General features: G+C 42.4%; 1 long non-coding RNA gene, 1 other non-coding gene and 1 pseudogene across 3 annotated transcripts in view; 1 reads left to right on the forward strand and 2 right to left on the reverse strand.

The window, feature by feature from the left end:
* Positions 1-1376: 1376 nt before the first annotated feature.
* The window catches only part of LOC114618114, a 26632-nt gene continuing 2679 nt past the window's right edge, over positions 1377-25329 (reverse strand). For both annotated transcript variants that reach the window (XR_003710921.1, XR_003710920.1), the window contains exons 2-5: positions 4191-4324; positions 3805-4106; positions 1751-1848; positions 1377-1644 (exon numbers count right to left, since the gene is read on the reverse strand). This is a non-coding gene — a long non-coding RNA (uncharacterized LOC114618114). The remainder of the gene's footprint in view (positions 1645-1750; positions 1849-3804; positions 4107-4190; positions 4325-25329) is intronic.
* Positions 10458-10581, reverse strand: LOC114618269. Its single transcript, XR_003710933.1, has one exon. It is a non-coding gene; the product is annotated as a small nucleolar RNA SNORA27 (small nucleolar RNA).
* On the forward strand, positions 14082-14819 carry LOC114618113 (annotated as a pseudogene).

Genomic DNA, 25329 nt, shown 5'->3' on the forward strand with positions numbered 1-25329 from the left:
CAGTGTCTCATGTATTCCAACCTGATTTCAAACCGTGTAGCCAAGGATGACCTTGTACTCATGATCCTCCTGCCTCCACCTCCTGAATGCTTGAATTATAGGCATGTACCACCATATCTGGTTTTGTGCAGTGGAATGAAGCCAGGACCTATGCATGCTAGCCAAGTACCCTATCAACTGAGCCAAATCCCCAGCCCTCATGCCTCTTAGCCTCTTACCATGAGCCTTAAAACTATACTTGCTGGCTACATACCAGGATGTCTAGGGCACAGAATATCTCACAGATTCTGAGCCAGTGGTCCTCCATACTCAACTGCTAATTAGACTTTGTGTTAGGGTTTTGCTGTGGAAGGAAGACTACCTTGGAGAATTGAGGCCAAGGAATGTTGCAGAGATCCCACCACACAACAGGTGGTGTGTAAAGAGATTTTATGGGAGCAGTATACAAAGGTTGCCTCTGATCAATAGTGGAGGAAAAAGAGGAGACAAAAACAGAATGAGAAACAGCAGACAATAATGGCAAAGACCTTTAAAGTAGGACCTGTGTTCCATTTGACTGCTGGTGATGATGTGGCTGGCACTAACTCGCTGAAGGTGGGCTGTGTAGGGGACCATCTAGTTCCTAACACATTACCTTATGAAAACCCCACCAAAATAGCCAGGGTGTTCCTATAAAACTCAGGCTCCAGGCTGGACTCAGTAGAGTGCTAGCCTAGCATGTGTGAGGCCTCAGGCTGCATCCTTAGCACTGCATAAACAAAGCCAAGCTGGATGTGGTGGCTCACGTCATAATCCTAGCCCCTGGAGGCTGTGTGAGGGTTGTTTCAAATTTAAGACCAGCCTGTGACACATAGTAAATTCTAAACTAGCCCAGACTGTAGAGTAAGACCCTGGACACATTGCCCGTGTTACAACACAAGCTGTTGGTCCCCGTCTTAAAATTGTCTCATTCAGATGCCAATTCTAGTGTCATGAGATTCCTACGAGACCTCAACCACACAGGAGTAGCAAATGATCATGAAGAAGATTTTGAATTGCGGAAGGAACTAATTGGACAGGTGATGAACCAGCTTGGCCAGCAGCTCGTAAGCCAGTTACTGCACACATGCTGCTTTTGTCTTCCCCCTTACACCCTACCAGATGTGGCTGAAGTGCTCTGGGAGATCATGCAGGTTGACAGACCGACTTTCTGTCGGTGGCTAGAGAATTCCTTGAAAGGTTTGCCAAAGGAGACAACTGTGGGAGCTGTCACAGTGACACATAAACAACTTACAGATTTCCACAAGCAAGTCACTAGTGCTGAGGAATGTAAGCAAGTCTGCTGGGCCCTGCGAGACTTCACCAGGTTGTTTCGATAGCTCAAGCTCACACTCCTGCACTGTGCCTGCCCTCCAGGAATGTCTTTTTTTATTAGAAGACAGGAAGAAAACAACCCAGACTGTGTCCCACAATCAGGAACTTCCATTGTGGCAGAGGGGCCTTCACTACCACCAGACCATCCCGCCACAGGGAGAGACTTCACCCTCCTCAGCATCCTAAGGAGTCCTTGTTTGGGACGTGAGGGAGAAACAGTGTGACTTTTAAGGATGGCTACAGCCTGTCCGGCGTGGTGGGAAGGGAACTAGTTTCCTGGTGAGCTTCTTTCTAAAAGGAAAAATAATTTAAGGAAAGTTTAAAAAAATAATAATAAAAAGAAAAGAAAATTTAAAAAAAAGGAAAGCTGAGATGAAACCAGAACTGAAATACGCACCTGGTAGCAGATGCTGCACACACACGATAGACACACCAGCATGCAGTGCACACACTGAAACACGACAGTGAGAACCTTCTGTGAGACAGACACATTACCTTAGGGAAACATGGAATACAAGTGAGTAACATAGCTACAGTTGGAATTAAAGAGGTAGGGGCCATCTCTCCTCTGCTCTCTTGCCTTTAAACACAGGTGAATAGAGGAAATGCCCTGCCCTCCAACTGTTCCTCAACCTTTAGAGATGTCCAGACAAGGAGCCTGTTCTGCTTATATCATGGTTAGCGATGGTAGTCAGGACTAGCCAGAGTCAAAGTTGCTTTTCATGGAGATCCCAACACTGGTCCTATTGAGTTGCTACGTCCACTCCAGTTCACATGCCTTTGTCACCAGCCTTGGGGAGAAAAGCTAAAACTGGGGTGGGTGGAGAGGACAGATGTGTATTAAACCTTTCTCTCTCTTTTTTTTAAGTGAATTATTCATTCACAAACATGGGGTGGGGAGATAAAAAAGAGGGTGAGAGTATGGAGGGAAGGTATTTACAGGGCTACCTGTATTTTGCTAAAAAAGTGTGAAAATTAATTGCCTTCAAGGGCACTGTTCTGTCCTGTGGTGTAGCCATCTTATGAATAAATCAACAACAACAAAAAAAAAAAAACAGAAAAAAAAGAAAAACCAATTTTTTAAATTAAAAAAGAATAAAAATAAAATTGTCTCATTCAGAATGAATGCTGAAGATCTCTTGACTCACAGAGGCTAAAACAATTGTCAAGGTCACTTTCAGACTGGGGACATAGCTTGCACGAAGAATGCATGCTTAGTATGTATGAGACCCTGTGTTAGAATCCTAGCACCCCAGAAAAACAACAAAGAACACCACATATCTCTTATTTCTGCTGTGGCCAGAGTATAGTGGTTGTGTGACCAGGTTCTGTTAGATCTTTTTGTTTTTACATCTAGTATGTGGTGTGTGTGTGTGTGTGTGTAAACATGCATGTACCACAGTACTTGTGTGGAGGTCAAAGGATAACTTTGAAGTTAGTTTCTCCTTTCCATGGATTTCAATCTAGGGACTGAAGTCAGACAACCAGGCTTGATGGAAAGTCCCTTTTGCCTACTGAGCCATCTCTCCCTAGGCACTTTTTTGTTGCTTTTGGAGATACAGGTATTGGACTGAGAACCCCAGTGCATGTTCACTTTCCAAATGCATATAATTCTAGTTTTATTCCAAAGGTGTTGATGAGACTTTCATGTCCTCATAAATAAATCCAACATAGTTTTGCTGATACAACAAACTCTTCAAGCAACTTAAAATTCCAGCCAAGGAGCTGGGGCAGGGGCTCAGTTGATTAGAGTGCTTGCCCCCCACGCACAAAGCTCCGGGTTCCATCCCTAGTACTGGGTAATAGGTATGGTGGTGCATGGCTTGGGGGGGTGAGGCAGAAGGATAGGGAGTTTCAGGATCATCCTCAGCCACATACCTCGTTTGAGGACAGCCTGAGCTACATGACCCTGTCTCAAAATTCCAGTCGAACAAATGGTCTCAGTGCTCCTCCAGGTCTTGAAGGCTTAACCTATCTTGTAAGTTTTCCATCTTTCCTTCATCTCATGGAATACAGGAGATATTGAGGATACATGATTTCCTAACCTGCTTTCCAGAAATTATTCATTAAACCAAGTGGCTGGGTTTTTTTTTTTTTTTTTGTTGTTGTTGTTTGACAAGAAGTCTGTTAGAGCTTATACTTTCATTAAACAACAACAACAAAGCAACAACAAAAAGGTAGTTTTCTGTCTTGTTGGTTTACCAGCAGCTGCCCAGACGCTTTCATTAATTTACAGGATGAAGACTCACATTTCCATGTAAGCCATTGTTTCGCTCAAGCATGGCAGTAGACACCCATCTCCACTGGAAAGGGTACCCCATTTCCACATTCCACTCATATCACCCTGGCCAGTCCCCACTGCTGATGATGCCATTTAAAACTACCCCATCCCCCACTATCTCACGATGGCCCTACAGCATGGCTAGTATCACCCATTTAATTAGAACTTACATTTTGAGGTCGCCTGTGGGCTGTACTCAAGGCACAAATTGGACACATTTGCAAGCTTGAGGACCAGAGTTCAAATCTCCACATAAAAAGCCAAATATGGCTGTGCATATGTCCATAACCACAGTGCTGTGTAGGGATTCAGACCGGAGGATCTTTGGGTTTTTCTGACTGTCAGTCTAGCTGCAATTTTGGTGAAAGATGTCTGAAGAATGAAGTAGAATGTGATAGAGCAGGATACCCAGTGTCTTCCTTTGGCCTACTTGCACATAGGCTGTGAACACTTGCACACACGTGTGCATACCCTACAAACACCAAAACAAAGACAAAATAAAGGCCTTTTCCCCCCTCAGGCACTTGCACAGCTGTGAATAGTAGGTAGCACATACCTATAATCCTAGAACCCGTGTAAGAAGCCACATTTGGTGGCATGAGTCATCCAGAGGCTGAAGAGGAGGATACAGCAGGATCTCAGAAGTGACTTGGCCAGTCTAATCAGTGGGGTTTAGTGGGAGTTCTTGTTCTGGAAAAAAAAAAAAACAACTTAAGTTGGAGAGATGGCATAGTGCTTAAGAGCAGATAGTGCGCTTGCAGAGGACCTGGGTTCAGTTCCCAGCACCTATGTTTGGTGGCTTACAACCACATGTAGCTCCAGCTTCAGGGAATCTCTGGCCTCCCCAGGCACCCATGCCCAAACACATAATTTAAAACAATAAAACTAAATCTTTAAGAGGAAGACACTGAAATCATTCTCTAGCCTCTGCATGAAAGCGCACACACAGACACACACACAAACAACAAGATTGCAGTTACCTACACTCAGATCAGTGTTATGTCAGGGAAATGACTCAGCTGTTTTGAAGAAACTGGGCATAATAGCACACAGCTCTAATCTGAACATTTGGAAGGTAGAAGCAGGAGGATTAGGAGTTGAAGGCCAGCCTCAGCTACACAGTGAGTTTGATGTCTGCTAGACTTCATGAGACCTGTCTTTAAAAAAAAATAGTTGAAAAAAGTAAAATTGCAAAAGTCATTTCTTCATGTCCTTATTTATAGTAAAATATAATACACTTAGAGCGTAGTGACAAGACTCAACTCAGAGCGCTCTTAGGGAATGTGTGATGTAGTGGAACAAGCCATTCAACTAAGCAAATAACTTTGGTAGCAGAAAATGACACTCTGACTGAGAGCCTGTGGTTATACCTTTATATGGCAAGAGATAAAGTTAAGAAGAGAGGAAATTTAGTGGGGGACCTGGTGGCTCACAGTTGTAATCTCAGCCCTTGGAAAGCTAAGACAGGAGGATCCCAAGTACAAAGCCAGCCTGAGTTGCATAGTGAGATTGTAAGAGAGGTTGGGCTAGAGGGGTGGCTCAGCAGGTTAAGAAGTCTGCTGCCAAGCCCTGAGGACCCAAGTTCAGTCCCCAAGACTCAGTGGAAGAGTTGTCCTCTTCCACTGTCCTCTTCCATATGTCCACCGAGGCACCACATACTCATAAATACACATGCACAATAAATAAAGTGTAGTGTATTTTAAAATATTTAAAAACAAAAGAAGAAAAAGATTTGAATGTGTGAGAGCATGTACATGTGTCCCTCTGCACACCCCTATGGGTCCCCAAGAGTAGGATGTGGGGGTCTTCTGTTGCTGTCTGCCATATTGTCTTCTGACTGTCTCTTACTGTCAAGCAAGTTCACTTATTCATCTAAGCTGGCTAGCCAATGGACTCTCAGGAGCTCCCTGTTCCCGATCCACCTCATTTCCAATGTTAAGGTTACAAGCACACACAGCATGCTCAGCTTTTTAAAATGTTCATTTTTTATTGTGTTTGTTGGATATGTGTGAGACACAGTTTACATGTGGACTGCAGGAGTCAGTTCTCTCCTACTCCAGATGGGTCCCAGGAATCAAACTTATACAATCAGGCTTGGGAGACATCTCATCAACACTGTACTTTTTAATGTGGGTGCTGGGCATCTAAACTCAAGTCTTCAGGTTTGGTGCCAAGTATCTTTACCTACTGAACCATCTCACCAATCCAGATAAAGCATTTTGGGAGTACACAGATAGTGGTGTAAGCAGAAACATAATTACTCAGAAAACACTATGATCTCTTCTTGGTCATTCATGGTATCATGAAATCAAATGCTACACACTTGATTTCTGCTGCTCTGATTATTCCTGTTTAAATTGGAGGAGGTAGCTAAACTTCTGTTTAAGTGAATATCTCAATGTTGGTATGTATTGCACTCACAGCTTGGATATGAAGCATTCTAACAAGGCATACTAATCAAACACCCTTCTTACTGAGCCACATCCCTAGCAGACCACAGAACTTCTCAAGTATGGTGGTGGGGGAACTAATCTGTTTTTTACCAAGTTCATGAGAGAATATTTTCTAGGCTTTCATATAGGTTGCAAAAAGAGGGCTATACAAATCACAGAGAAACAGCCTAAGTTTCCTCATGAACCTACCTCTACCATTAATCTGTCATAATTATTAATTTTCCTCTGGCTGTAATTAAATACCCTCACAAAAGCAACCAGAAGCAGGAAGAGTTTGTTGGGGTTCTCAGCTCATGGGTGTAGTCCATCATGGTAAAGTCATAGTGGTAGATGGTAGCTCGACCCAACACAGTGTCTGTCAAAAAGCAGAGGTGACAGCACATTGGCTCCGCTGGTGAAGGGACGTGCCACCAAGTCTGATGTCCTTAGCTTGAGCCTCATGACCATATGGTAGACGGAGAGAACCAAATCCCTCATTTTATCTTCTGATTTTTGTCTGCATGTACACAATGACATGCATACCCCCTCCAGTAAATAAGTTTTATTTAAGATGATAAGACAGACAACTTTCTCCTTTTTGTGAATGTAAAGGAACTGGGGGCTAGAGAAATGGCTCAGTAGTAAAAAGCACGGTCTGTTGTTCTTCCAGAGGACCAAGGTTTGATTCCCAGCACCCACCTGGCTCACAACTGTCATAATTGCAGTCCCAAGGGATCCACAACCTATTCTATCCTCTTAGGTCACCAGCTACAGAAGTGGTGCACAGACCTATACATGCAGGCAAAACATATATATTCAGAAAAAATTTAAGTAAGGGTACAACACTGAAGAGATAGCTCAGTTGTTAAATGACTACATTGCTATTCCATCGGGCCTAGGTTTGACACCAGCCTCATATAGTGGTTCACAACTGCCTGTAACTCCAGCTTCAGGACATCCAATGCTCTCTTCTGGCATCCATAGGCAACTGCACACATGTGGAAAGTACACATGCGCACATACACAAAATAATACAAATATTTTTTTAAAAGAAGGGATGGTACTGCCCATATTTACTGTAGTTTTTTTCCACTTCAATTAACCCAATCAAGAAAATCACTCACAGGCTTGCCCAGGGCTCCTTTCCTAGAAGACTCTCGGTCCCACCTAGTAACTGACTACATAAGCCATCAGTCACATCAGGGAAGAAAACTCCCTTAAAAAAATTATTTATTTATTTCATGTATGTGAGTACACTGTAGCTGTCTTTAGACACACCAGAAGAGGAAGGCGGATTCCATTACACATGGTTGTAACTCACTATGTGGTTACTAGGAATTGAACTCAGGACCTCTGGAAGAGCAGACTGTCCTCTTAGCTGCTGAGCCGTCTCTCCAGCCCTAGGGGAGAAAACTCTTTCATATTGACTTTATTAATTTTAGATCACTTGGTTTGCCACCTGATACTAATTAAGCTGTCAGAATCGGGTGAATGAATATCTCTATAAGTGTCCCATGCTTGTGAAACTGGCATTTGAAAAAGAGTTAAAAACCATACCTCTTGTGACTAAGCTATTAGTGAATTTTTGTATAGATAAACCCAGTCAACAATTTATATTCTGTCCTTGCACCTATAGTAAATCAGTAGTTCCCTTTTTATGACCTTTGAATAATTGTTTTGCAACCTCTTGGAATGTGCTCTAAGTTATAGATGCCTGCTTGCTATCTCAGAAGCAATTAACTCTTGACACTTGAAGATTGCCACAGGGAGTCCCACACCAGTCAGAGCTACACAGTGAGACCTTGTCTCAAAAAAAAATATTTATTTTATTTATATGTGTATGTGTGTCTGTGTTATGGGCACATGAGCGTGTGTCCTCAGAGAACAGAACAGGGTTGGATGCCCTGGAGCTAAAGTTGAAGACAGTTGTGAGCCACAGATATGGGGCTCCCTGGAAGATAGAGCAGTATGTGCTGTTAACTTGAGTCATCTCTTTGGCCCACAGAGGATTTCACAATGAGGTGAAATTGCTCTTGGGTATGTGCATGTAGGAACTGGAGGCAGCTCTGGGTTTTCTATTTCTCACATTTCCAGGAGCTCTTTCTAGGAAGCCAGTGTTCCTTGATGAAGAAAAGGCAGAACCTTCTAGTACTAGGCCTGGCTGCCTGCCTCCCTGCCTCCCTGCCTCCCTGCCTGCTTCTCTGCCTCAGGTAAACAGAAACTTCCCACCTAATATTCATACGAACCTTCACAAATAGACATTTCCTTCCCTATGGACTTGGATGCATAACTTCTATTTTAAAAAATAGTTATAATACTTTTTATTTATTTTGTGTGCATGTGTCACATGCCCTTGAACTCAAGCCATCAGGTCACCGGCCTAGGCTTCAGGGGACCCAGATTCAATTCCCAGTACTAGTTCCAGGGATCTAACGCCATCTTCTGGTGTCTGCAGCCACTGCATGCACATGGTGCATAGACATAACTGTAGGCAAAGAACATACATTTTAAAAATAAAGGTTACATTTTTATTAGTCTGAACGTGTGTGTGTGAGTGTGTCTGTGCACGTGTGCGTGTGTTTGCATGACATGCATATGGAGGTCAGCGGATAACCTGTGTGTCATTCCTCAGTGTGGCCCACCTTGTTTGAGACAGGATCTCCTTGTTCACAGCTGGGTATGCTGAACTAGACGGCTTAGGAGTTTCCAGGAATTCCTATGTCTCCCTCCCCCATCTCGGTAGTAACTGGGAATACAGAAGCCTCTGACGTTTACATAGGTTCTGAGAAGACAAACTCAGTCTTCAAGCTTGAATAGCCAGTCGTTTATCACCACTGAGCCAGGTCCCCAGCCCAACCCCCCACTTTCTTGAGTACATAGAACTTCACTCCAGGACTGAGTCCCTAGTTGCTTTTCAGCTTAGAGAGGTATGCCGTGGATGTTGCTCTAATGGCTCAGTAGTTACTGATTGTGATCCTCCTACAAGAGACTCAGACAAATTAAATAAGGAAATGAACCAGGTTTGGTGGCACAGCTTTGTCATCTCAGCTACTTAAAAGATTGTGGCTTACTGATACTCTGTTTCATAATAAAAAAAATATCTGAATGGGTTAGCACACACCTTTAATTCTAGCTCCTGAGAGACAGAGACCAGGGCTACAAGAAGAGACTCTGTATCAAAAATAAACAAGCAAACCCAAAATACAAAACACAGAGAAGACACAAGTGAGAAGGCTCTGTAGGTATAGGCACTGTGGCCAAGCCTGATAGTCTGAGTTTGATCTTGAGACCCGTATATTGGAAGGAAAGAACTGAATTTTTTGTTAGATTTGTTTATTTAGTGTGTGTGTTTGTGTGTGTGTGTGCATGTGTGTTTGTGCAGGTATGCTACAGCATGTATGGAGGGCATAGGATAACTCTGAATATGTGGAGGTCAGAGGTCATCATTGTAGGAAGCACAAGGTGCAAGCAGACATGGTACTGGAGAAGTAGCTGAAGAGTTCTACATCTTGATCAGCAGGCGGCAGGGAGAGACACACACTGGACCCAGCTTGAGCATCTGAAACCGCAAAGCCCACTCCTAGTGACACACTTTTTCTAAGGAGGCCACACCTCTTACTAATGCTGCTCCCTCCGAGCCTACCGGGGGCCATTTTCACTCAAACCACCACATCAGCCTTTCTTAAATCATTTCATGGGTGTAATGAGGAGCCACATTCTCTGGAGGTATCTTGGGCTTCCATGAGCCTGTTCTGTGTTCTGCATCATTCCTGTGTACAGGTTGCTCAAACCCAACCTAATCTGTCAGTTAGAAGACGTGGGAACACTGCAGAGAGGAGACCTCCAAGGTGTGTATGAAGAAAAACAGTTTAGGATGCTGCTGGTCTTAAAGAATGAGTTTACCTTCTGAGAAAACAGGGTCTCTTCAGCAGTTCGTCCGCATTCACCTTTTGTCCATGTAGACTTCCCTGTCTTTCTTTCAAGACAAGGTCTCACTGAATAGCTCAGTCTGTGCAGACTAGGCAGGTCTCTAACTCAAAGAAGTCTGTCTGCCTCCCCCTCCCAAATACTGGGATTAAAGAGGTGTGTCACTGTGCCCAGCATCTGTTCTATCTCTTCTTCTTTTTAAATAAAGATTCATTCCACTATTTTTAAATACTTACTTACTTTTACTTTATATGTATACATGTCTTGCCTGTTTGAGTATCTGTGCATCACATGCATGCCCAGTACCCACAGAGCCGGAAGAGAGCATCGGAGCCCCTGAAACTGGAGTTACAGATAGTCCTAGCTGCCATGAGGGTACAGGGAACCCAACCTAGGTTCTCTTCAAGAACAGCAAACACTCTTGACTACTGAGCCCATTCTCCATCCCCCTTTACTATTTTTTTCAATGTTTCCCCTGACAGGTTACAAAACAAACAGGTGAGTTTGTCTGAGTTTTAAAAGTTTATTTCCTTTGTCCCACTGGTCAAGGAAGACATAAAGTCCAATTGGCAAAGTGAAAGAGGGTCTCCCTTTACTAATTTTTAAATCATGTATAGATTTACATGTCTACATGTATCTGCATATGAATGTGAGTGCTCATGGAGACCAGAGGCATCTAATCACCTATACCTAGTTGTAAGCTGCTAGGAACCAAACTTGTGTTCTCTGAAAGAGCAACAAATGATCTTAACCACTGAGAAATCCCTCCAGCCCCCTGCTATATTTCTACTTGAATGCCATCATTTTGATATATGCTCTTTGTACAGGTATTTTGATACTTTCCATCCCTGGCTATATTTATCTTGCTGCTAGATTGTGTAACTCAAGTAATATTGCCTAATCCTCATGAGGCACCTCCAAAATGAATGGATGTGTACATGAAAGCACTTCTGGGTGTGTTTATATGTGTGTATTCAGCTTTGATTGCTTTTCAAGAATTCAGTTTATATTAAACTATCTAAAATTATGATTCACACCTTTAGCTGGCACCTCTAGAATTATCTAGGAAAGAATCTCAACTGAGGAATTGCCTAGGTCAAATTAGATTATGGCATATCTGTAGGGAATTGTCTTACTTGTTAATTGATGTGGGAGAATCGAACCCACTATGGGTGGCACCATTCCCTACACAGGCCATCTAGAACTGTATAAGAAAGGTAGCTGAAAGCTGGGTGTAGTGTCTTACACCTGTAATGTTTATACAGTTATATTTAATCAGGAATACATACTGCTTTTTTTCAGATAGTTCTCATTATCTATCCCTGGCCTTGAACTCAGAGATTCTCCAGTTTCTGCAGTACTGGTGTTAAAGAAATGTGCCACCATATCTAGCATAAGATATTCATTTAAGTTAGCCATTAAATGTAGTGATGCTACATTTAATAATTGCTTAGAGTATTAGCAACAGAGAACTGTAACTTAAATACTTTTCTTTTTGAATAAGGAAATGATCTGTAGGTTGACATTTTGATGGTTAGAACACCTGGTGCCCCATTAGCTACTATTTGAGTATACCTGAATAACTTTAAGTGAATAAAATTATATTTTAAATATTTGCATTACTTTATTTTCAAGATTAATATTTGGATAAAGTATAAATATAATTTTAACTTTGCTATATGTGACTTATTTTACTTCTAGTGGTGGCATCTAGCAATGTCTCATCCCATGTTTCCTTTCCCTCAACTGTTCCAGGCTTTGAACTCATGATCCACCTTCCTAAATTCTAAGGTTGCAGGCCTGTGACCCCATGCCTGGCTTTAAAACATATTTAAAAATTCTTTAATTTTGTACATATGTACAAGTGAAGGGTGTAAATTGTATGGTGTATGTGGCAGTCAGAAGACAACTAGCAGAAGTCAGTTTCCTCCTGCAACCATGTGGGTCCCAGGGATCAAACTCAGACCATCAGGCTTGGTGACAAATGCCTTTACAAACTGAGTCAACTCATTGGCCCTCCACTTCTTTTTTATTTGGCAAGTTCTGAATTTGTTTGTATGTGTATGTATGTATGTATGTATGTATGTATGTAAGTTTGTGTGTATTTGTGTATTATTGTAGTGCTATGAATCAAGCCTAGAGATCTGCATACATTAGCTAAATGTTGTACCACTGAATATATATGTATCCTCATATACCAGAGACTCCATATGGTCCCTCTGAAGCTTTTTCAGCAGCAACACTAGCCCCTATCCTTTCCTTATACCAAGCTCTCCTTGATACCTGATATGTCTATGTTCCTTTTTTCTAAAAATTATTTACCCAACTGGAAAAAACCACCCCTTTCAGCACATACCCAGTCTCCTTAACCTCTCTAATTGACTCTGTCTTCTTTACAACCTTCTTACTTGGGATGATGGCCAACAAATCTTACATACACTATTCAATATGGAGGAAAGGAAATGAATTCTGACTGAGTCAGCTAAGGTACTCCATAGGATGAATATGCTGGCCAGCAAAAAGGATGAATGGAATTGACAGAGTCTTGCCTGACTGGAACTATAGGACTAAGGAAGTTAGTATGTTGCCTAGTAATTACCACCAGGCTCTATTGAAGGATTGAAATGGGCAGCCTAGAAGCCCATCAACTTATCTAAGTTATCAGATATAAAACAAGGCCCAGACAAATTACTTGAGTGGCTCTTGGAGGCTTATTACTTATATACTCACATTGATCCAGAGAACTCAACAAATCTCAAGGCAATTAACCTGGCCTTTGTTGCTCAGTCAGCACCCAATATACATAAGAAGATACAAAAAACAGATGGATTTTTTTTGGTTTTTCGAGACAGGGTTTCTCTGTGTAGCCCTGGCTGTCCTGGAATTCACTCTGTAGACCAGGCTGGCCTCGAACTCAGAAATCTGCCTGCCTCTTCCTCCCAAGTGCTGGGATTAAAGGTGTGTGCCACCACTGCCCAATAGATGGATCCTAAGGGACGAATATATCAGATATGCTAGAGATAGCCCAGAAAGTATTCAATAATTGAGACATCAAAGAAGAGATTTTTATTAAAAAGATGAACAGTGACACAGTGGCTAGCCTATGATCCCCTAACGCCTTTTTCCCTGTCCACATACCCTATGATAAAAAGAGGAAGAACATGTAAAGAGAACAGTGTTATACTGCAAAGAACTGGGGCACTGGACAAATGAATTCCCTCAATGGAAATAGGTGGGCCCTGCCTTGCTAAAGCCAATTTTGACTGTGGGAGAATAGTGGGTCCAAGGCCCTTTAAAATTGGGCCCTCAGGAGATATGGTAGCCTTCTCAATTGGGGGCCAACCTATGGACTTCCTAGTCCAAATGGGGACTTCACATGTGGTATCACAGATGCAACTGGAACCCCTCACTAATCAAACAATGGAGGTGCAGGGAGCAATAGGGGAAGTCAGAAAAACACAAATGGACTACAGAATGAACAGTTAATTTGAGAAAGGAGAGAGTGACTCATTCTTTCATCATTATCTCTGAATGCCTGTCTCCCTTTCTGGGAAGACCCTCCTCCCAAATAAACTCCAGGTAATTATCTTATTCTCAGGAGATATACTGAGACTACAACTGGAGAGCCCCACTAAAGCCTTGACTATCACCTATCCTTTGAGTGAGAAAAAAACTACACCTTCTGTGCTCAACTCAGACCCTTGAAAGGGAATTGAAAAAGCACCTGATCAGGGATGTTCCAACCATTTGGGCTAAAGGCAATCCTCCTGTTTTGACCAAACATGTGCTACCAGATGTTATAAAAATGAACTATGGGGTTATGCACATCCAAGTCAAAAAGTACTCCATCGGTTCAGAAGCCAGAGAGGAGATCAAGGTCCATATCAAATGCCTCCTCAGGCATGAATACTCACTCCATTCCAACCAGCCTGGAACACTCCCTTATTCCATGTTCAAAAGCCAGAAACCCTGGGCTATAGACAGGCACAAAATTTAAGAGATGTGAACACCCCACCTCCCCACCACAAGAACTAGGTCCGATGTTGCCCACCGCCCGAGATCTTCAAGCTACGTGCTGGCGAGTTCCCATTTGGACTTTTGCAATCAGAGATTACAGCAATGGCTTCAAAATGGAGGGCTACTCCATCTTGGTATTGTCACCCAGTATATGCAAGATACTGGCAGCATTATCATCATGCAATGCTTTGGATGCGAAGCCACCAGAACGCCTACAGAAAGTTCAGAGATTCCTATTTCACTTCCCCATGGTTCTTCCCTCATGGAGTTCTTCCCTGGAACTCTCTTGCTTATGAGGCTTGGCATCCTTGGAACTCTCAAGGCTAGCACATGGCACAGCAGGAGTCTCCCTACAGTGTTTCCCATCTTAAAAGCCCTGGGCAGCCTCTGCATAGCAGCAATAGAACCCAGGCATCCACAAGAGAAAACGAAGCACTGTGTGAAGAGGAAGAGCTGGAGTCGGATTCACATGATGGAGTGCGACCTGAGCAATATGGAAATCACCGAGGAGCTCCGCCAGTACTTTGAACAGACTGAGAAGCGCAGAGAGCCGGTGACAGCAGCAGCTGGATGCGGAGCGCCTGAATGACTATGTGAATGCGGACCACGGCCTGTACTTCAACCACCACAGGTCAGTGGAGCCCCCATCTGAGACGCCCTGGGAGCAGCGCCAAGCAGAGATGAGGCGCTTGTATGGGAACAGTGCTCCCAAGATCCTGGCCATGGAGGCTGCTATGCAGATGAGCTTTGACAAGCACTGTGACAGAAAGCAGCCGAAGTACTGGCCTGTCATTCCCCTAAAGTTCTGAGTCCTGGGCACCAGGACCCTAGGCAATGCCTCACAGTTCCTAGCCTTTCCCTCTTTATCTCTCCTGTACATTTTTCAGAGAAAAAGGCCTGTATACCGATATGGTGGATACCGTCTGTCAGCCACTTATAATTCTGTCAACAGTACTGTTGCCACCACAAGGAATGTTCACTTGACATAAAGTGATAATTGTATGTATTGGACTGGCTCTCGATTTTCTCTGTAACAGTCCAGTTCATTGAAATTATTGCCTAGAGATACTGCCTATTGTTTTGCATTTTAAATTTCCTTCTTCAGGCTGTCCTCAATGTCATAAAAGCCTTAAGCTACATGTCATTTGTTGCTACATTTTTAGACCAGTTTTTATACAGCACATGCTAGCTACAAATTCTTAAATCTCCCTGCTTCCACCTCCCAGATGCTAGCTTATAGGTTTGCACCGCCCACACTGGGCTTCTGTCCATATATTTTCTCAGACTGTAGATCTTTGGATTCCTCTGAAAACAATGCAAGTGAACAGTAAGACAAGTGGCACTTGTTACTCAGCTAGGTGTCAGCCCATATGCTCTGTAAAAGACCTGAGAGTAAATACTCTGGGGTTGGTAGGCCATGTTGTCTGTGTCGTAACTGCCTGACCCTGTCTTCATAGCATAAAAACAGCCATTGTTACTGAATAAACAAATGAATGTGACTGTGTTTCAATAAAACTTCGTTTAATACAAAACAAAAAAACAAAACAAAAACAAACAAACAAAAAAAAAAAACAAAAAAAGAGATGTGAACAAATGGGTGGAAACTCTTCACTCAATTGTCCATAATCCTCATACACTGATCATGTTACTTCCTGGACATAAGGTTTATACTACGGTGGATTTAAAGTATACCTTCCTCTCATCTCTTTGCCAAAACTAAGCCATCCCATCTTTGCATTTGAATGGGCCCATCTTGAACTAGAAGTATCAGGGCAACTAACATGGTCTCCATTATCCCAGGGATTCGAGAGCTCCCCTACCATCTTTGACAAAGCTCTCATAGGGCCTATTAAAAGTGAGTATGCGGGCTGGAGAGAGATGGCTCAGTGGTTAAGAACACCAACTACTCTTCCAGAGGTCCTGAGCTCAATTCCCAGCAACCACATGGTGACTCACAACCATCTGTAATGGGCGCTGGTGCCCTCTTCTGGTGTTTCTGAAGACAGCAATGGTGGTGTACTCATATACATAAAATAAAAAAAATTAAAAAGTGGGTATACAGAGGCTACCTTATTTCAATATGTGGATGATTAACTGTTGGATTAACTGTTGGCAGCCAAGGCAAAGGAGAGCTGTTTAAGAGCTACTCAGGGTCTCTTAGAAACTCTGGCCCAATTAGGCTGTCAAGTTTTCAAAAAGAAAGCTCAGATTTGTGGATCCAGGTCACATATTTGGGATATGAATTATAAGAAGGAAAAAGATCATTGTCAAGAGTCTACATAAAGGCCACAGTAAAAATCCCTACTCCAACCATTAAGAAGCAGTTTAGGGAAATCCTGGCTGCCATTGGGTATTGGCACCTCTGGAAACCTGATTCACTGAAATTGCCAAGCCCTTATACTTGGCTATGGCAAGGGACAGCTCCCTTGGAGTATACTGGGAACATAAGCAGGGATGTAGGAGTTTGAAAGAGGTCTTGCACGGGCCCCTGCCTTAACTCTCCTGATGCCACCAAGCCCTTTCATCTTTACATCCATGAAAGCAAGCATTGTCGCGTGAGTCCTGATCCAAACCCTAAGTCCCTAGAAAAGGTTAGTACCCTATATCTCAGAAAGACTGGCCCCCATGGCCTCTAGATGGTCTCCTTGTTTATGGGCCATAGCAGCTACTGTAATCCTTGTAAAAGAGACAAACAAACTTATCCTGGGACAGACTCTGACTCTAAAAGCTCAACACGCCATAGGAACCCTATTGAGGGATGTCACTAACTTCTGGGTGTCTAATGCCACCTAATCCAATATCAGGCCCTTCTCCAAGATAAATATAAATCTTAAAGACAAATTGGCCATCAACCTGATCACACGTCTCTCAGATGACAACCCAGTGGAATCTGTTCATGTCTGCCTGGAGATGCTATATGTCATCCAAGGTAATTGATTAGATTTAACAGATATTTTCCTTTTTGTCAGAGATGTTGACCTCTACACTGATGGCAGCAGCTTCATCTGAGAAGGAATAAGGTACACAGAGATAGTGGTGGTCACAGGCCTGAAGGAAATAATTTTGGCATAAACCCTATCCAAAGGCACATCAGCCCAGACAGCAGAAATAATAGCCCAGAATCCGGCATCAAAAATGGGTCATGGAGAAGAGAGTGAACATTTACACAAATAGCTGATATACCTTTGCCACAGCTTATGTTCATAGTCAAGATATACAAGAGCCTTACTAACCTCAGAAGAAAAAAAACATTAAAAACAAACAGAAAACCACCCAACTGCTAGAGGCCATTTGGCTGCTAGCTAAACTGACTATTATACATTGTGTGGGATGTCAAAAGGACAACAGCAACAGACCTAGGGAAACAATTTTGCAAATAAAACAACCAGGGAGGCCACTCTTGGGGTCTGTCTGACTTAGGGTTTTACTGCTGTGAACAGACACCATGACCAAGGCAAGTCTTATAAAGGACAACATTTAATTGGGGCCGGCTTACAGGCTCAGTGGTTTAGTCCATTATCAACAAGGTAGAAGCATGGCAGCACCTAGGCAAGTATGATGATGCAGGCAGAGCTGAGAGTTCTACATCTTCATCTGAAGGCTGCTAGAGGAAGACTGGCTTCTAGGCAGCTAAGATGAGGGTTTGTTTTTTTTTAAACATATACAAAAAAGCACACTGTTGATGTCTTCAGACACTCCAGGAGAGGGCATCAGATCCCATTACAATGATTGTGAGCCACCTTATGGTTGCTGGGAATTGAACTCAGGACCTCTGGAAGAGCAGTCAGTGCTCTTAACCACTAAGCCCTCTCCAGCCCTAGGATGAGGGTCTTAAAGCTCACAGCCACAGTGACACACCTACTCCAACAAGCCCACACCTACTCCAACAGGGCCATACCTTCTAATAGTGCCATTCCCTGGGCCAAGGATATACATACCATAACATTCCACTCCCTGGCCCCCCCATAGGCTTGTTCAAACATATGAATCTATGGGGGCCATACCTAAATATAGCATAATGCAAAATACATTTAGTCCAATTTCAAAAGTCCCCATAGTTTATAGCTGTAAAGGAATTTCCCCTAAGTAATTGATTGGCTAATAAAGATGACAAGAATCCAATCGTTGGGAGAAAAGGAGGAAGTAGGCTTTCCAGGGTCTGAGAAAGGAAGAGGGGACACAGGAGGAAGGAAGGAACAGCCCTTCTTTATGGTGGGGAAGAGATTGTGAGAGGGTTAGGATGTAGGCTGGGGACTATTAGACCTGGTGGCGACCTCCACCACCGGAAGATTTCCAACATAGAATAGTTGATAAGTTTAGGATGATAGATCCTGTGCCCAGCGGTTGCATCATCTGTCGATTTTAAACTAAGATTGTCTGGTGTTTTCCATTCGTGGCAACTTGGGTGGGCAGGAGGGAAAGAACATAGGGGGGCGGAATTTGGCCAGACTTTGGAATGGGAAGATTGGGCAAAGGACCAAGCTCCAGGGGAGAGGTAACCACAGTCGAGTACGGGCTGGCGAGAGTGCGCCCACAGCTGGCTGTGGGGTGTTGAGCTGGCAAGAGATCAATCTAGGAGCTCTGGAGAGGCAGAGCTGGTGTTTGTCAGAGAGGCATTAATAAAGAAACTGCATCAGTCATGGTCTCAGGATGCTGCCCAGGCTAGGAACAGATAGAGACCACTGATGCTGGTCCCTAGTCAGATTTAGTGTGGGTTTTTAAAAATTACACTCTACAATAACAGCCTCAACAATGTTAAAAGTCCAAAGTTCAAAGTCTCTTCTGAGATGTATCCAATCACATAACTGTAAAGCAAGATGGAAAAACAGCTGGGCAAACTCCAAACTCTGTATCTCCATGTCTGACGATAAAGCGGCCTTCAGATCTCCAACATCTTTTTCATCTTTGTTGACGACAACAAACATCTTTCTCCTGGCCTGGTTTCACACCCTGTTAGCAGATTTCCTCAGCAGATAGCCCACAGCTCTGGCATCTCAAACATCTTGGAATCTCTAAGCAACTTCAGTGTTACAGCTTCTTGTTTCAATGTCTGGGATCCACACATAATCTTTTGGGCTCCTCCAAAGTGTTGTTGTCATTTCTCCAGCTCTGCCTTCTGTAGCACTCTAAGCCCAGGTGGATCCAGTCCACTGCTGCTGCTGTTCTTGGTGATCGTCCTATAGCACTGGCATCTCCAATACACTTGGGTCTTGTGCTGCATCTAAGTGTCACCAATAGCCTCTCATAGGCTCTCTTTATGGTGCCAAGCCTCAACTCCTTTGTATGATCCCTTCAGTCCTGGGCCATCAACTGCAACTAAGGTCGCACCTTCACCAGTGGCTTCCCATGGTCTCTCACAGTGCCAAGCCTCAGCTACTCTTCATGACCCCTTCATGCCTGTACAACCTGGGTGACTCTTATAAATTACCAAATCCAGCTACAGCACAAGGTACAACCTTGGTTATCTCTAGAACGCAGCTTCTTTGTGATCTCAGAAAACACTTCCCTGAAGATTTCACCTCAGTGATGCTAGTCTCTTCTTAATCACCACTAATTTCTTGCCTCCAGCTAACCAGCATCAATTGTCCCAGTAGTTCCTTCTATTCTGGACTCTAAAGCCAGAGCAACATGGCCAAAGCTGCCAAGCTTTTCTGCTTGCTGTGGCTGGAACGTGATCCCCCTTATTATCTTACTAGATTTCTGTTCTCTAACCCCCTCACTGCCTAAGCTTGGCTGTCCTGGAACTTGTTCTGTAGATTGACCTTGAACTCAGATCACATGGGTCTGTCTTCTGGGATCAAATATGTGAACCACCACACTTGGACTTAAGCTGTTTTTCACTTAGAACATACTCTGTCCCAGGCTGGCCTTGAACTCAGAGATCTGCTTTGCTTTATTTCCTGGGATTAAAGGTGTGTGGCACCATGCCTGGACCTAAACTTAGTGGGGATGGGGGGCAGATATTGCCCCAAGTTCACCACTCCCTTATTTCAATTAATATCCTTGAACACAGGATTCACCTCCATTTTACTTCCTCTGTCAATGCAATTAATCTGAGTCCCTTCACCTTAACCTCAGGCAGACTCTTCAGACAAGGGTAAAAAGCACTCACATTCTTCACCAAGATACCACAAAAAACAGTCTCTAGGCCACATAATGAAGTTCTTCTCAACTGAAACCTCTTGGGCTAGGTCTCCACAGTTCAAATCACTCATAGCAACAAAGTCTTCCATATTCCTATTCGGGTGGCTCATTAAGTTCCACTTAAAGAATTCCACTGCTTTCCAAATCCAAATTCCCCCAAATCTCATTCTTCCAAACAAAAGCATGGTCAGGCCTATCACAGCAATACCCTACTCCTGGTACCAATTTCTGTCTTAGTTGGAGTTTCACTGCTGTGAACAGACACCATGACCAAGGCAAGTCTTATAAAGGACAACATTTAATTGGGGCTGGCTTACAGGTTCAGAGGTTCAGTCCATTATCATCAAGGTAGGAGCATGGCAGCATCCGGCAGGCATGGTGCAGGCAGACCTGAGAGTTCTACATCTTTATCTGAAGGCTGCTAACAGAATATTGTCTTCCAGGCAGCTAGGATGAGGGTCTTAAAGCCCACAGCCACAGTGACACACCTACTCCAACAGGGCCACACCTTCTAATCGTGCCATTCCCTGGGCCAAGCATACACAAACCGTAACAGGGTCCCTTGTTCCTAAGCCATCTTGGAGCTGTTGACTGTCCCTGAACCCCCACTCCACCTTGATGAAGACACTTCCACATACTCTCCAGAGGAGAATGGGTTATATTCCAGCATGGAGGCTCATCAAAATTACCACGGATGGTGAATTCTACCAGATGGGAAAATCTGCATGCCAAGACTATTTACCAGGAAGAAACTGGTTGAGTGCTCTGTCACAAATGCTCCAGAAAGATTTTTTGAACTGCTTTGTGAAATCTTCCTGGTCTTGATTCTTGTAACCAATGCTTGATTGTAACACCCTTCCTGCCCCCTACCACCACCGTGTGATTTTGTCCTATAAAAGAAGAATGGGAAATTGACTCAGGGCTGTTCTCCCAAACTCTGTCTTAGTAGGGAGATGGTAGCTGGACCAGCTTTGATGTGTACAGAATAAAGCTTATTTTGATTTGGCCATAATTTGTGGTCAGTCATCTTTCTCTTCAATTTGATGAGATTAACAGAAGTTTCAGAAACTACCACCCAGTCCTCCTATATTCTCTGGCACTTGTAAATAAAGTGTCTATAGAGTCCACACATTTCAGGACTTCCATAATGTAAAGACACAGTATGTATTATTTTGTTTGCTTGCTTGTTTGAGACCAGATCTCATTAGCCCAGGTTGGCCCTGAATTTATAATACTCTTACCTCAGCCTCCTCAATGCACATGTTACCTTGTTGAGAACAGCATTTGTTCCTTTTTGATCCTTTTGCCATGTTGGTGCAGCAATAGATCTATCTTAGAAGCAGAGCTCATGTTCTCAATAGATTTTGAAACTTCTTGGACCTTAGTCTTTGGTTTTGCAGCCATCAGCACTGTGAGGAATGTGCTTTTATTCTTTATGAATTACCCTGTGTCAGGTAATGGGATGCCTACATTAGGCCATAACCCTTGACCACCCCAGCTGCTCTGTACCTGTAAAAGTTGGTGCTTCTGCATTAGCCCAAGTGATTTAGTTAATTAAAAAAGAAGGGGCCTTGAGGACTATATGACCTTACCTCTTTGTAGCCCCAGTGCCTTTATAACCCTTTCTACCCCGAGTTGATGATCATTTTCCTTTTGGGGAGGGAGAAATACATGCAGAATATGAGCCTACTCTGTAGAAGATACTTAGAGATTTTAAAGAAGCCATCTCCTCTTACAGAGTGACATCTCCATATGCTATGGGACTGTTGAGAGGGATAGCTCTAATACTCAATGACTGAAAGAAGCTGCCAGGACTTGTTTAAAACCTGCTGAATTCCTTCTATTCACGAATCGGTTGCATGAAGAAATTGTGAATCTTATCTCAGAGGCGTTATTACAGACATTAGCTTTGACAATGCTAATGGAGAATGTCAGTAGGTTTTCCACTCAATTTGAACAAGAAATGAAATTGAGATTATGTGGAGGCTTGCAATGATATTGAGTCTCTAAGCTTACTTCCTCTGAGATAGGATATTCTTTCTGTTCTTGGTACTTAACTATCTTGTCCTGTGATGTGGTCTACCTTTGTTTCTGCCCAACCAAATCCAGATGGTTTTGCTTTTATTTCTACTTTTTGGTATAAAGAAACAAAGGTGGCACTACCTAAATGTCTGACTCAAATGCATTTTGGATATGTATAATACTAAAAATACATTATCACATGCTGGTTTAGCTCACTGAAACGCTAACTCTGCACCTGCGACTTGGCCTGCCCACTTCAGACCCAAGCATGCTTGTTTCAGAATTTTCCCCAAGAACTCTTTTGGTCCCCTGACTCTATGACAAGCCAAAGGAGATGAACAAAGCAACCTTTAAGAAGCATTGTGTGGTTAATAACAATATAGTCGGTAAGCTATGTCTAGTAGGGACTACTATTATTTATCTAGTGGTATAAATGTGTCTGTGATAAGATCAGCAAATGGGACGATTATGCATACAAAGGATGGAAGTGACCCCCTATCTAAAATCTCTCAATAGTAACTCTTGCTGAGCCTACTTAAAATAACCATAGCCAGGCTTGTTAAATGCTAACATCTTTTCAAAACAGCAGGAGTTGCACAAGGGCACTGGACTTTCACCGAGCATCCAGTCACTCCTCCCATGCACTTGTATGCAATTAGACCTCAAGGTTTTGTGGAGGAGCTAAGGTGTACAGGCTAAAAACTGCTAACAGAGGGGAGGAGTCCACCTATCCAGCTGAGAAGACTGTTATTTGTACTGAGTATAGGCCAATAAAAGTAGACAGTACGTAATACTTCCCCTTAAGAAAAATTTCTTACAAAGATGATAGGTTTAAGGCTAATATTTTTATGTCTAATGGTTTAATTTAAAAACTTTTAATCAGGAGAGATTTGTCTATAAGCATGAAGATGGGCAGATACAGTAATAGATGTTGGGTCTCTGGATGCACACCCACCCTCTGCCTCTGGGTCTTGTTTACAAAAAAGTGTCCCTCATTTAAGGTTATTAATATCTCTGAGGCTCTTGTTAAAACGCAAACTTTCTTACTCTCAGGATCTGTAAAGTCACGGGAGTGGAGAGTTTTAAAAAATGTACATTTCTAAGCAGAGAAAGGGTTTAGTTAAAACTTCCAACAACAAAAGTTAATGTGTACAGATAATCTTAATTTGGTACAATTTGCCATGTATGTAATTTGGATCCAACTCTTGTTTAGGGAAATAAAAAGAAACGATAAATCAGTGTCCTAGCCATTGTTCTAGGTGAACAGACACCATAAACACACAACTTCTTATAAAAGAAAGCACTGAATCAGGGACGGACTTACCATTTCACAGGGTTAGACCACTATCATCATGGCAGAAAGCATGACTGTACTCATGGCCCTGGAGCAGTAGCTGAGCGCTATATCCACAGTCAGAGAGAACCTGATCCTGACCAGGGCTTTTGAAATTTCAAAGTCTCTCTGTCTCTCTCTCTCTCTCTCTCTTACACATACACACACACACACACACACACACACACACACACACCCCAGTGACACACTTCCTCCAATAAGGCCACATCCCCTAATCCTTTCAAATAGAGCCACTGCCTGCTGACTAAGCATTCAACTATTAGAGCCTATAGGAGCCATTCTAATTCAAATCACCACAATATGTATGAAAAAATGTTAAAAATACATATTTTTTAACTTCTATTAAAAATATATTCTGAGGAAAAAGTTTTTGGATAAGGATGATTTTTATATGATAAAATGAGATTTTGTCTTAAAATTAAAAAATAACAGATAAAGACAAAACCATAAAAGCTTCAGTCAATGACTAAAGGTGTAAGTAAGTTATACAAGGTTTGTGGAGGATGAGGCTTAAGGACGATACATGTTTGAAAACTAGGATTTATAAGTTCCTAAGGTCATAGTGATTTATGGTAATTAAAACTGACTTTGAAGTATATGTATTATTAAGATAACCCCTTATGTCTTTCACAACTTTGTTAAGTTTTAACCATTTCAAAAACAAAGTTGTAACAAAAACTAAGGTAAAGACTAATTGCACAAATTTTTGTTCTTATATCTCCTTATAGAATTCAATCTTACTGTGTTTACCTGTAATCATACTTTATGATAAAATAAACTACTTAACATAAAATAAGTTACTTTACATTATAAAGAATACCTTATACAAAAATTCAAGAAAATGAAGTTCCCAGTTTCTTTTTGGACTGTAGATTGAAGTTTACTTTGGTACTAAAAGAGTTTCAATTCAAAACTGTGTGGATAAATTACCTTAGTTTATAAAATTCTAATATTAAAAATGACTCATTTGTAATAAACTATTAAAATATAAAAGTTAATGATTATTATTTATACATCAACTGTCTTTAATATACCCAGAATTATGTTTGTAGTCATGTTAAATACAAATATAATTCATTTACACAGAGCAGATTGGAGGATGAGGCAAAAGGGGGGGACAGTTCTCCAGTTTTCCCTTGTGACCAATTTATAAAGTCTCTGTAAACTTCAAGTCTTCAAATCTCTGTAGACTTGAAATCTTGAATGAGCATAACTACCCTATGCTGAAAAGCACTGAAAAGAAACGGGAGACGCATTTAGAACTAGGCTGAAAGCTCCTCTATGGTGGTGGTGCCCCTCTGAGAGATAACGGCCTAGCAGGCACAGGGACCCACGGGGAGGCGGGTTTGTTTGTGTTGTTTCAGATTCAGATCAACTGAGGTGAATACCACAGCAGCATATGAACCCCCAGTGTGAAACAACGGGAGTCTCAACATCAGGATGTGTTTGAAACATCCTTCCAGAAAATGAAGCTCACCAGTCGAAAAGAAGCAGCAACTCAACAGACTCATAAAGCACAATCAAGATCCCTCCATGGTGCAGACTAAGAAACTGTGCAAGAAAGCAGAATGAACCTTGGAGCAGAATCATCAGGCTATGACTCCTGATTGAAATACCACAAAAGCGTTCCGGCTTAAAAAAAAGTCCAGGGACAGATGGATTTATAGCCAAATTACATGAAACTTTCAAATTTACAGTCTAAGTTTTGACTGCTATAGCCAGTCCTTTTAAATTATTAAAAGAGAAAAAAAAGAAAGAGAGGGAGAGAGAGGGAGAGAGAGAGAGAGAGAGAGAGAGAG

The sequence above is a fragment of the Grammomys surdaster genome, unplaced genomic scaffold (genome assembly GCF_004785775.1).
Source record: "Grammomys surdaster isolate TR1022 unplaced genomic scaffold, NIH_TR_1.0 140, whole genome shotgun sequence".
Lineage (NCBI taxonomy): Eukaryota > Metazoa > Chordata > Mammalia > Rodentia > Muridae > Grammomys > Grammomys surdaster.